General features: G+C 37.1%; 1 protein-coding gene across 8 annotated transcripts in view; it reads left to right on the forward strand.

The window, feature by feature from the left end:
- The window catches only part of AGFG1 (ArfGAP with FG repeats 1), a 73,211-nt gene that overhangs the window by 30,390 nt on the left and 29,440 nt on the right, over positions 1-13,381 (forward strand). The window lies entirely within an intron of this gene.

A 13,381-nucleotide genomic window follows, 5' to 3' on the forward strand; every position in this document is an offset into this window, starting at 1 on the left:
ACTATGATGTACCTATGTATGCTTTACAAGTATGTGTGTGTGGGGGTTTATACTTTTTGGTGCTTGCTGAGCTTTGTGAATGTTAGTTTGGTCTCAAAATTATTTTGTTTATTTATTTATTTTTAAAGATCTTATTCGTTTGAGAGAGCATGAAGGGGGCGGGGGGGGGAAGGAGAGGGAGAGGGAGAAGCAGACTCCTGCTGAGCATTGAGCATAGAGCCCAATTTGGGGCGTGATCCCAGGACCTGGAGATGATGTCCCAGCTGAGGGCAGACGCTTAACCATCTGAGTCACTCAGGTGCACCCAAAATTATTTTAAAATTGGGAAAAATTTTGACCTTTTTTTCCCAGATACTTTTTTCTGCCTTATTCTCCCTCAGTTCTCCACTTGAGACTTCACCTGCATATGTTATACATTCTAATATTGTCCTACAGGTCCCTGAAGCTCTGTTAATTTTTTTTCTCAATCTTTCATTCTTCAGATTTCTATTTATGTGTTCATATTTATTTAACTACTTTTTTCAGCTCAGTCTCCAGTCATCAGATGTAGATAATTTCTATTTATCTCTACCTGACTCTTCTGTTATCTCCATACTCCAGTTTTTTATTTGGAGTTAATTTGTATTTTTCAGTTGTGGACTCTACATTTGGTTCTTTTTAATAGTTTTTATTTCTCTTCTAAGATTTCATAGTCTTACTCATTTTAAACTCTTACATATGGGGATATGAGCTACTTTAAAATCATTGTCTGCTAATTCCAAAGTCTTCATCATATCAGATCAGATCAGATCAGATCTGTCTCTGCTGATTGCTTCTTTGATTGTAGGCCACACTTTGCTGTTTCTTTGTATAAATCTAGTGATTTTGGATTATATCCAGAATATTGGAAAAGGTAGGTTGTAGAGCCTCTGGAATCCGTTTTGTTCCTTCAAAAGGTATTGGTTTTGTTTATTTCTTTTTCTCACTTTTTACTTCAGCAAATTCTGCTTCTCATGGTGGATACCAGTTAAAATCTCTGTTCTTTTAGTCTCTAATTGCTTGGAGTCAGCCCCACACATGCTTAGGTCAAGGGTGAGCCAGAGATCTGGGTAGATCTGGGCAGAGTTGTCCTGCAAGTTTTGTGCCTCCTATTCTCTTACTCTCTCCCTCCTGGATTTGCCTCTCACTTTTCAGTTGCTCTGGTTGCAGCAATCTCCTTTTTAAGATTTGTGGATTTCTGTTTGAGTTTTACAAGCTCTGCTTCATACTGACTGGGTCCTGCCTTCTAGTGATGATCTTAAAAAAAAAAAAAAAAAAACAAAAAAAACCCCAGCAAATCCCTAGTTTTCCTCTCCAGTTTCTGTTTGCTGTGGTTGCTCTTTAGTGTCTTCTGATAGTTTGCACTGTGTGTGCAGAGTTTATAGCTGTCATCTGTTGGAGAGTTGGGTGTTAATATGAGCTATTATGACATGACTGGAAGTGGAACCTGCTTTGCTTGCCTTTTTAAATTATTTTTTTTGTAAGTTTCCCCTCCATTTATTTACTCCTATTCTCTCTCCCTCTTTTCCTTCTTCCCCCTCACCTCTCCTTCTCCTCTCTTGCTCCTCCCTTCTCCCAACCCAGTTTTTTGTTTAGTAGTTTCCAGTGTCTGGATTTTGCTGATTCTGTCCATGTGATAGTGTCAGTAGTCCTCTGTCATTGTAGTTACCTGTAAATTGATAGTTGGATCTAGTAGCTTCATAGATTCATATTTAATTTGAAGAATGGGGAAGATCCAGTGTTTCATAGATTGGGTGATGTATTCGTTCATGGGTAGACATTGTATTGGGGGGGAGGTGGTTAGCAGCTGTTGCTGCAGTTCTTTATTCCTACATCCATTAATTTGGGGTTGTAAAGTGGTGATTGCTAACTTTGTGGTTTTCTAGGTAAAATCTGGGAACCTGTTGGGGATCCTTGAGACCTTCTCAGGGATTCTGTAATGTCAGAAATTTTTAATAATAATTTAAAGACTTGATTTGCTATTTTTACTTTCATTCTCCTGAGTAAACAGGAGACTTTTCCAGAAGCTATATAATGTAAAGATCCAGAAGTAGATGAGAAATCCACTGTCTAATGTTTAATCCGGTATTAATGAAATCTGCAAAGATGTAGAATAGTGCCACTTTTTTCACTAATATTTTTGGTTTTAGAAAATGTAGCAATTTTCATAAATGTCATTTACATTAATACTTTTATTCTTTTTAAAGCACAGTAAAACTATGTAGTGCAGATAAAGCTATTTTCTCAGTATTTGTTTTCAAAATGAGTTAGTTCCCTAGCATCTTCCAACAGTGACCAACTAGCTGTGTGTTTTTTGATACCATTATGAAATTAGTTATTTGATGTGTTTCTCTGTTGTAGTTATTCTTATTGATGCTCAAATTGTCCCCTTTGGACATTAAGATAATCTGTTTTGGAAACCTTACTTAAAAACCTCAACTCTTCTTCAAACCTCATTTCTGCTTAGAAGAGCTTTGCTTGAATATTCCTTTTCCTTTTTGTTTCCTTTTTTATTAGCCTGTGAGCCATCCTTGTATTTGCAAATGTTCAAAGACAGCTAAATGTTTCTTCTTCTGATCATTAATTTTTACAGAATGTGGTTCAGATCAGGTTTACTTCAGAGGCTTGTTTTGCATTTGGGCCCCTTAGTCTCTCTATTCCTCAGCCCGAGTCTACATCCCCAGTCTCAGTCAGCTGCCTGGCAAATGCATGCCTTCAGTCACCAGGACAACCAGACAATACAAGTGTCAGTACAAATCCATTATTATCATTGAGCCATAGATTGAGTTAAACATTGGAGTAGTGTTCTTGTTGGAGGTGGTTTACTGGTATTGATGCTATCTATCCTCAAACCATTGATAATCCACAAATAGTTCTTATTTCATATCATATCATAAAATTGTTCTTCATATTCAGTTCTAAAGGAAATATGTTTAGGCTAACTTGCCCATTCTGCTTCCTTGCTGAGTATCTTGTTCTGGTTACATTCTGGAAAATACAGAAGTTGAAAACTTTCTCTTTGGAGAGAAACGAAAACCTTTGGTTTAATCTTTCCTTCTTGGCAGTCTTGCATATAAGATTCATAACTATCTTTGGGACTGAGAATGCTGTGCTTTAAGAGGTTCACAAGTTAAGTGTAAATGATTGAAACCAAAACACTGGTGTGAATTTTTTCTTTTTAGATGGTGATTCTAAAGTTCATTCAAAAAAAGCAAAGAAGTAAGTAACTGAGAAGAATTTGTAAACCAAAGAGTAAATAGGATTGGCTCTACTTACATACTAAATATATCTGTGCTTATAGGCAATAATTTGCAATATAAATGCAGTAATAACAATAGTCTGAAACTAGAATAGGCACAGATCTATAGACTATATCCCGAGATATGCTGTAATCTTAATATATATCAAGTGTATCAAGTTATTATAAAATACATGAATTTCAGCAGTACAGTATGGAAGGGATTGGTTATTCAGTAAAGGGCAAGTCAGGTAGAGTGTTAACTAACGTAATATACTAAAATAAATTTCAGAAATATTTTAAAGTTAAAATTTAAAAGTGCAAAAACAGTAAAAATATGGAAAATGTCTCAGAGTATCTCCCTACAAGATACTTATTAATCCCAAAGGGAAAATCATGACTTCAGTGTGGAGAAATCTGGCATATGTCACTTAACATCACCCAGGAGGGACTAAATGACATCATGTGTCTCCTGATATAATGCACTGAGAAAGACAACATGACCTATGTGCGTGACATAAATTTTGGTCATGAGAAAACCTAAAAAAGGGAACATACTGGGCAGCCCAGGTGGCTCAGCGGTTTAGCGCTGCCTTTGGCCCAGGTTTGATCCTGGAGACCCGGGATCGAGTCCCACGTCAGACTCCCTGCATGGAGCCTGCTTCTCCCTCTGCCTGTGTCTCTGCCTCTCTCTCTCTCGCTCTTGTCGCTCATTAATAAATAAATAATACAATCTTAAAAAAAACAACAAAAAAACATACTACAGAATACCTGACCTGTACTCTTCAAAGATGTCAAGGCCATGAAAACAAAGACACATGAAGGGATGGTTCATAAAGGAACTGTTCCAGATTAAAGGCAACAAGATGGTTATGGATTCTGTACTGGGTGAACTTTTTCCTTTTGCTATAAAGGACATAATTAAGATAATTGGCTGGTCTGTGGATTAGATAATAATAAAACAAAATGTTTATTTCCTGATTTTGATAATTTTGCTTATGATTATATAAAAGAATGCCCCTATTTTAAGGAGATACACACTTGGGAAGAGAAGATTCAAATCTAAATGGTTCAGAAAAGATTTTGTCTCAAGAGAGAATGGTAAAGTAAATGTTAACATTGGAGACTTTGGGTGAGGGGTATGTGGGAGTTCTTTTTTACTACACTTGCAACTTTTCTGTAAAACAAATTATTTTGTGGCTTAGAAACAGACTAAATTGTAGTGTTTAAAGATGTATATACTTGGGAGTAGACAATAAAAAAGCCACAAGAGAATACCATAAAAATTAATAGAAAATATAGCTATCTGTTTAACATTTAAATGTATAAGGACTTTAAATACTAAAAGCAGTGGAAAAATCAGATATTGATATATTTAACGAATACCTGGAAGCTTTTTAAAGACATAGCAAAGTTAAAAGAACAATTGTTTACATAAATTTTACATATGTCATCTTAGTTCACGAAAGTAGGGCAATTGATAACCTTTCTCGAAACTAATGTGACTTCACTAAAAATTTTACATTTATAAAGCTTTTTATAATTTGCAAAGCACATTCATGAATAAAGGTGTGTTTCAGGCTGGGAGTGCTTACCATGCTCATGGTCCTTGCTGATGGAAGAAAGGGGAGAGACTCCCTCCCTGTCTTGGAAAAAACACAAAATAAAGATATAAAACACACAGCTTACTGGACCAGGAATGGACAGCTAATCTTAGGGGCCGGTGACTAATCAGATCCTTCCTCTTTTAAGAAATTGAATTAAGATTCACAGAGGCTGGATTCAAATGGTGAGTCACTTAAACCAAAAAGACACTATATGTTTGGGCCATGTGCAGTCTTAACAAACAGGGAAAAAAAAATCGTGTACTAAGATAAGAGCAGTGACTTTGTAGACATACTGTGAGAATCAGAGGTGATAAACTGTGTTTGGTGGGACAAGTGTGGAGAGGAGCTTTGGCAACAGAGAGAGATAGTCTAGGTCCCAGATGGTTTTCTTTTTGCAGCCCAGGTTCCCATAAACTTTTTGTTTTCTTGAAGTGTTGCTATATGCTTCCTGTGTAAACTTGTTTTATCTGAACTGTTATAGCTGGGTTTTTGTTCTTTGAAACCTACCCGGAGCACAGTCTAAAATGAAATCATGTATGGGAATGTGCTGTGTATTGTGTATACTGCCTTTTACTAAGTGGCCACAGTAGGTTTCTGAATTAAAGCTCCTGGTCTCCTTTACAGACCGTAGATATTTTCAGGTAACTTTTACTGCTATTTCCACTGCATTTAATTTCTCTCTAGAGTTCTAAGTATTTGCTGCTTTTATCTTTTCTATTTCTTTGTACTTATCAGTTACTTAGAAAACAAGTGTTAAATACCTGTTAATCCTTACATGAAACTTATTCTGGTTCTTTTTCTCCTGTAGTCTCTAATGAGTGGGTCTATATAATAAATTGGCCCTTAGATACTCCTCATTCTTGGAAAGTTCTTCCTCCAGGGAAAGGCTTCTTTCATTTTTAGTTTCATCTCTGTTATTCCTCATGCATCTCTGTTATTCCATCTGCCCTTCTAGCTTCTTCTAAAACAAGCTTTTATTTATTATCCTATTTAAATTGTTATTATTTTTGGATGCTGGGATGGTATTATAGTAAGTCCATAGTTTCAGGTAAATCAGGGGTTGGCAGACCTTTTTTGTTAAGGGTTAGACAGTACATATTAGGTTTTGTGGACCATGGTCTCTGTTGTAGCTACACAACAAAGCGGAATAGACAGATAAACAAGTGCACGTGGCTGTCATCCAGCGAAACTGTAGCTGCCAGCACAGACCGTAGGCCAGATTTAGTCTGTGAGGTGTAATTTGCTAACCTCTGGTCTATATAGAATGTGAGAATTTGGATCAGTGAATTTATTACTTCTGCATGAGTAAGTGGGTAAGCCAAATGTTCTAGGTCAGCATGTATATTTTAGATGGAGCAAAGGGAAAATATAATTTCTGCAGTTCATGTATTTCAACACTTGATAGGAAGTTGCTTTCACTCATGGGCTAGGTTATTTATTTAGTGTCTGCTGTGTGTCAGGCATTGAGAGAAGAAAGTAGTGGTGATTCAGAAGATTCCTGCGTCATGAAATTTACATTCAGAAGCTATGAAATAAAGGGGGTGAAAAGAAATACCATATTGTAGTAATGAATGTATGACATTTGGTGTGGGGAATATTGCCCCCTTTGGATTGGATGTTCAGGGAAGGCTTTCATAGGAGATCTATGTGGCTGGAAAGAGTGATGATAGAAGATAAATCTGCAGAGTTATCAAGGCTCCTTTGGAGCCAAAATTGTGAAGAATTTGATTTTTATGTTAAGGAAGCCATTATAAGTTAGTTTGTGCTTAAATTTAAAACAACAACAGCCTAAGATTAAATAAATTGGATTTGATATAAGTCATATTCCCTCACATATCCATTTATGTGTCTGGTTCTCCAAGGCTCTGGTCTCAGTGATCTGCACATAAGGTTTGAGAGTGCCTCTTCAAGCTTATCAGTTGCATATGTTCTAATTTGTGCGCATTTTTTAAAACCAAATTTTAAGATTGAATAAACCATACAGTACAGTCCTGAAAAGATATATACACGGAGAATTCTTGGTTTCTCTTGCGTAAGTCCTATGGATAGTGTCTTTGTTTCTCTAAGCATTATTAATTAATATATATCCTTTAGATAGGCTATAATGGAGAAATACCCTCCAGCCTAGAAATATTAGCATAGTCATGCTAATGTAGGCTGGATGGGTATAGGAAATGTTAATAACTTATTTTTCTAGTAGTTAACTTGAGTCATAACATGTATTGGAGATATTTTTCTGATATGGGATTTTTAGGGCAAATTAAGCCAAAAAACTTTCTTTTTAGGGCAAAATAATGTATTGATGATACATAGTATCTCTTGAGACTTCTACCTGTTAATATTTTATTTCTGTTCAGTTTTTCTTTGTGCTTTCAAAGAGTGGGTATTAGTTACTTGTTCATGAAATTTTCAATTCTTTAAGTCTCCTATTGTTTCTCTATTTTAAGGGTAATATTATCAAATGCCATAATTACATCGTACCATGGAATCAGTAATCTTCCCACTCACACAAATTTCTATTTTATTTTGCTGTCCATGAGGGGATTATAAAGCTATAATCTCTACCCGTATCTACTTTCCTTCTCAAGCCTGGTAGAGGACTGTTTTCTTACCCTTCCTTTTTTTTTTATATGAGTAATTGAGAATTAGTATGGATGTTTCCTATCTCTGGTGTCCATAATTGAGTTTGTTAAATTCCTTCCACTGTGTGTATTTATTACCATGGTTTGGGTGCTGTGCTGGATAGCTTCCATCTGCCCTTCTAGCTCTGGTCTTTACCCTGATCTGGCTCCAGGTAGCTGGTTTATCTGGATACACAAACTGGTTTTCTTGACTCCTGGCTTCCACTTGGGTTTAGCTGATGGGGGAGTATGGTCAGCAGATCAAGGAGGGGAAGGAGGAAGAGATTAAAATATTTATTTTCTTCTTCCCTGTGGGATTTCTTGTATTACTTTCTGCATCCTTCCATTAAAGGTCAAACTCCCTTCAAGTAGCCCTCTTCCTTTTAAGGTTGCTGACCTCTCCCTGGCCTTCTTTCACTGCAAGTGGATGGGGTTGGGCCCTGCCATTACCAATGTGGGGAACTATACTCTCATATGATTTCCTTACAGCCTCCCTGTGCTTTGTAAATAGTCAAACTTATTTCAAATTTGCCAAATTGAGTATACCACTGTTTTCTGTGGCAACCCTGACTCATAAGTATGCTTTAAAATATTTTCCATTCTTCTAAAGTGGATTAGCACTAGAATAAGGAAAAAAATATCCTGACAATTTCATGAGTTTATTCTGTTGGCTGATGCGTAATTTTACTTTAAAGTAAATAAATGATGTGTGGTTTGAGCATTAAAGATACGTTTACTGAACACGCAGTATGGCACCACCCCTTGTTTTAAGTATTGTAGGGAATTCAAAAGTACATGAGACATGTGCAGTAATTTGAATATGAGACACTTGGTAATGAGTCTCATGTGAGAGGTACAAAGTGCTACAGAAGTTTGGAGGAGGGAGATTATTTTATCAAGACAACTCTGATTCTGTCTGCAGCAGAAAAGAAGGGAGACTCATAGTTTCCTGTGTTCCTGAGGAGACCTCTACTTTCCAGCCCTTGCTCACCTCATTATTCCATAATCTACCTCTGAAAGTAATATTAACTAATACTAGTTAAAGTTCACTATATATGCATGCCTATTCCAGAGTGGAAAACACCTATTAACTCATTGAACCCTTCCACCATCCCTGTGAAGCATGTTCTATGACTAAGCAGAGTTGGAGGGATGCCTGGGTGGCTCTGCGGTTGAGTGTCTGCCTTTGGCTCAGGGCATGCATGATCCTGGGGTTCCGGGATCGAATCCCGCATCAGGCTCCCTGCATGGAACCTGCTTCTCCCTCTGCCTGTCTGTCTCTCTTTCTCTGTCTCTCATGAATGAATAAATAAAATCTTAAAAAAATAAATAAATAGAGTTGGAATTTATATTCAGTCTGGTTCCCTAGTCTAGGCTCTGAACTCCCCCCATCCATCACATTTATTCTATAATTAGAACTGATTATCCACCACTCTCAAAGAGATTATCAAAACTAATTCCATCAAGAGTGCAGCTCTTCCAGATGGTGGCTTTTAAGTATCATTCTTGTTCCTCAGTGGGGTTTCTGGTCCCCCAGCCCCATGTTACTTGTGCCAGTAGATTTTATCAACTGCTGTGGCTTCTGATTGCAGTCATACCTGTCAGACCCCTCATTCATTAAAGATTTTAGCTCCTTACATAATGTCTTTTTTCTACTAGTGTTAATCATTTCTGCCAATCTCGATATCCACATGGATAATCCACATGATTATCATAATATTAGATAATTTGGCCTTCTGAATTCCTTGACCTCTTAACCTCCAATAATTCTGCATTTTGTTTTGGACTTTTTATCAATAACAGTATCACCCCCTCAGAGGTCAAGTTCAGGTATCCTGTTCTCTGAGCACCTCCACTTCTCTCTTCCCAGCACATTCCCTCTAATTTCTGACTCTCAACAATTTTGGTATAACTGGAGGCTAAACTTCTTTGTTTTCCATCATCTTATCTGCGTTTTTCTCACCTTAGATCCATGGTCTGTTATAACCACTTCTTTTTAACTTCTGTTGTATTTTACCTTGATTAAAGCCAGCACTTGACTGCTTTGTACCTAAATAGCCAGAGGGAGCTGGAGGAAAACCTACAACTTCTATGACTGGTTTCACTTTAATACTTAATGACCATAGGCTTCCATACTGCTTGCTGTATTAGTAATTTACTCTCCCATTCTCCTTTAACTTGGAGAAACAGTCCCTTTTCAGTTTACTAACAAAACAAGCAAAAAAGAATTTTATACTTTCCTATCAAGAAATCTATAAGCCTGAACGTGCAGTTACTATTTAGTAGAATAATAACAGAAGCCAGTATTTCAGGAACTAAAATGTGAATGGGTCTCAACGAGACAGAGACTGTGACATTTTCTCAGATGTTTCCCTGGAACACTGTTTCTCTTAAATAAATGTTGCCTAATGATAGGATTAGTGACTACAAAATTTTGAGGAATACTGAAAACTATATGTAGTGTTTGTATATAAATGGAAAGGAAGTTTCCATCTTCTGGCCTAGATTTTACTAAAGCATTGGTTTTCAGACTTTGACCTATTTCCCAGTCACCCAAAGGACTTCTTGAGACACATGGCTGGGCAGCTGTCTCTTGAGATTCTGATTTCTTAGGTCTTAGATGGGTCCTGAAAGTTTACATTTATTTACAAGTTCTTAGGTAACACTGATGTTGCTGGTCCAGGGAATTGGGGAATATATTTTATTTTTTTTGTAAGATTTATTTACTTACTTTTAGAGACCGCATGTGCTGGGGGAGGGGCAGAGTAAGAGGGAGAGAGAAAATCGAACTGCTGAGCATAGAGCCTGACTTGGGACTCTATCCTCTGTTCCTGAGATCATGACCTGAACTGAAACCTAGAGTAGGATGCTTGACTGACTGAGCCACCCACATGCCCCGGGGGAATGCATTTTGAGAGCCACTTCATTTAGGTATGAAGGTACAAATTCAACTGCCAAGAGTAGCCGTTATGGTTAGGATTTTGAGCAATATAGAAAATAGTTACTGTGGGTTAACATAGAAGTAAGAACTGACTAATGTCAAGTGACTGTGATAGTGAGAGAGGATGAATTTATAGTGGACCAGAACAGCTAGGTTTTTTTGTTTGTTTTGTTTTGTTTTTTAAGATTTTATTTATTTATTCATGAGAGAGACACAGAGAGAGGCAGAGACGTAGAGGGAGAAGAGCAGGCTCCTTGAGGGGAGCCCAGTGTGGGACTGGATCCCAGGACTCAGGGACTACACCCTGAGCTGAAGGCAGACGCTCAACCACTCAGCCACCCCAGATGTCCCTAAAGCAGCTGATTTTTCCAGTCAGAGAGTAGGAGCAGAACTGTAGCAGTTTTACAGAATTTTGAGTGGCAGGGCCTACAGGGTGCTAATGTCAGCTGTCTATAAAGTTTACCATCAAGCACTTCATCTTTGCTTTGTATTACCATGATGAATGCCAAGACAGTAACTTAATGATCTCTCTTCAGCCCATCTCCTTTTTATTTATTTGTATATTTGTTATTTTTTCACTACCAGTTGATAATTTAAAATTTGCATATGGTAGTTAATGGAGATTCTTGGAATGCAAAGACTAAATGTTGTAAAGTGTCCTGAACTAATTGTGTCAGTTACAGTTAATAATTCTTTGATTTGGACAAATGATTACCATGTCTCTTGTTTTCTCATTTGGGAATTTTTAAGATAAAAGAATTAGAAATTTCCAATCATCCCTTTATACATGTAATTGTAAAGCCACAGATTCCTTCAAAATTACATTTTTGGAGAATCACTGGTCAGGTTTCTGACTGAGGAGAGTCCTGTGTGGTTCTTTTTAAGTTGCTAAATAGTTTTTGGAGAAACTGGCCCTCTACGGGGTTGATAGTATTTCTGGCAATAAGTTGCGTCACCCTTTCTGGGAGTCTGCACTTTTTGGGCTTTGCCCAAGGTTGTGCCTTAGCCTAGGATTTAGGTGTGAGGTAGCTACACTGCCTCAGTGATGCTATGTATAGTATCTGTACTGAGCTTGGAGTAGGAGGGAAGTATAAGAAAAGTTGTCTTGAAACATGCTTGAGGTACAGATAGAGGAAAAAGTCCTTCTTTTTTACTTACCCACTTCAGTGAGCAGGTAAGATTGATAGGTATGCTGCTGCCTTTCATTCTCTGATTCCTCAAATATTTATTTGACTTTTTGAAACAGGATACTGTGTTCTTTTCACAGTGTCATAAATATTTTTTTAAGATAATATGATTTTGGAAACTTATAGACTAGTTTCTGATAGCTTTACTGAGAAATAATCAATTGCAATAACTTGTGCATATTTAAAGTATATAATTTTGATGAATTTTGATGTATGTGAAGTCATCACTATAGTGACAAGACAACATGCATTTTCCTCAACCTGAAGAGTTTTTCGGTGCCCATTTGTAATGTGTGCGCTGATCTGCTTTCTATCACTATAGATAAGTTTATATTTTCTAAAATATAAATGAGTGGAATCATACAGTCTGGCTTCTCAGCATAATTACTTTGAGGTTTATTCAATCAATAGTTTATTCCTCTTAATTGCTGAATAGTATCCTACTTGGATATTCCAAAGTTGATCCATTTAACCTGTTGATGAACATTTGCGCTGTTTCCATTTTGGAGTTATCTGGAAAGCTGCTGTGAACATATGTGCACAAACCTGAGTATGGATAGGTGTTTTTTGTTTTGTTTTGTTTTTAGATTTATTTTTATTTATTTATGATAGACATAGAGAGAGAGAGAGGCAGAGACACAGGCAGAGAGAGAAGCAGGCTCCACGCTGGGAGCCCAACGCGGGACTCAATCCCGGGACTCCAGGATCGCACCCTGGGCCAAAGGCAGGCGCAAAACCACTGAGCCACCCAGGGATCCCCTGGATAGGTGTTTTTATTTTTGTTGGGTAAAACTTAGAAGTGGGATGACTTGATCATACGGTAGGTATATATTTAACTTTTAAGAAACTGTCAACAGTCATGCCAAGGTAGTTGTACCTTTTTAACATTCTTGAGAGTTCCAGTTGTTCTGTATTGTTACCAATACATGATATGGTTAATCTTTATTTTTAGCCATTTAGTGGTATCTATGAGTGTCTGTGTAGTGGAGTCTTGGTGTCATTTTAATTTTCTGCTTGACTAGGGATTTGGGGATGCATATTTGCAGTGTGTGTATCTTTTGTGAAGTGTGTGTTCAGTTGGACTATTCTGACAAGCTTTTTATAATTGAATTTTAAGAATTTTTAAATGTACTTTGGATTCACATTCTTTTAGGTTCTTAACACATTTTGCAAATACTTTTTATTAATTGGTGGCTTGCCTTTATACTTTTTAAGTTTTTTGAAGAGCAGTGGTTTAAAATTTTGAAATCCACCTTTTCAGTTTTCTTTATGATTCTCTGCTCTTTGTGTTCTATTTGAGTTCTGCATCATTTCATGCCTGTAATTTTTCTAAAAAGTTACTTTTTAGCTGTTAGGGGAAAAGCATAGGAGGTAATTATAAAGCTAGAGTTGTATCTGCCTTGTATTTTTGTTATTGTTATTTTTATTTAAGCTCACATCATTTATGATTCTAGTAGTTTTCATTCAGGTGTTGTTGATTTATATTCTCTCTCTCTCTCTCTCTCTTTTTTGAGTAATCTCTACATCCAACATGGGACTTGAACTCATGACCCTGAGATCAAGAGTCACATGCTCTAGGAGTACTTGGGTCGCTCAGTTGGTTAAGCATCTGACTCTTGGTTTTGGCTCAGGTCATGGTCTCAGGATGGTTGAATTGAGTCCCACGTCATGCTCAGTGTTCAACGGGAGTCTGCTTAAGACTCTTTCACTCTCCCTCTGCTCTCCCTTGCCCCCATTTGTGTGCATGTATGCATGCACGCTCACTCTCG

This window comes from Canis aureus, chromosome 24, assembly GCF_053574225.1.
Source record: "Canis aureus isolate CA01 chromosome 24, VMU_Caureus_v.1.0, whole genome shotgun sequence".
Taxonomy (NCBI): domain Eukaryota; kingdom Metazoa; phylum Chordata; class Mammalia; order Carnivora; family Canidae; genus Canis; species Canis aureus.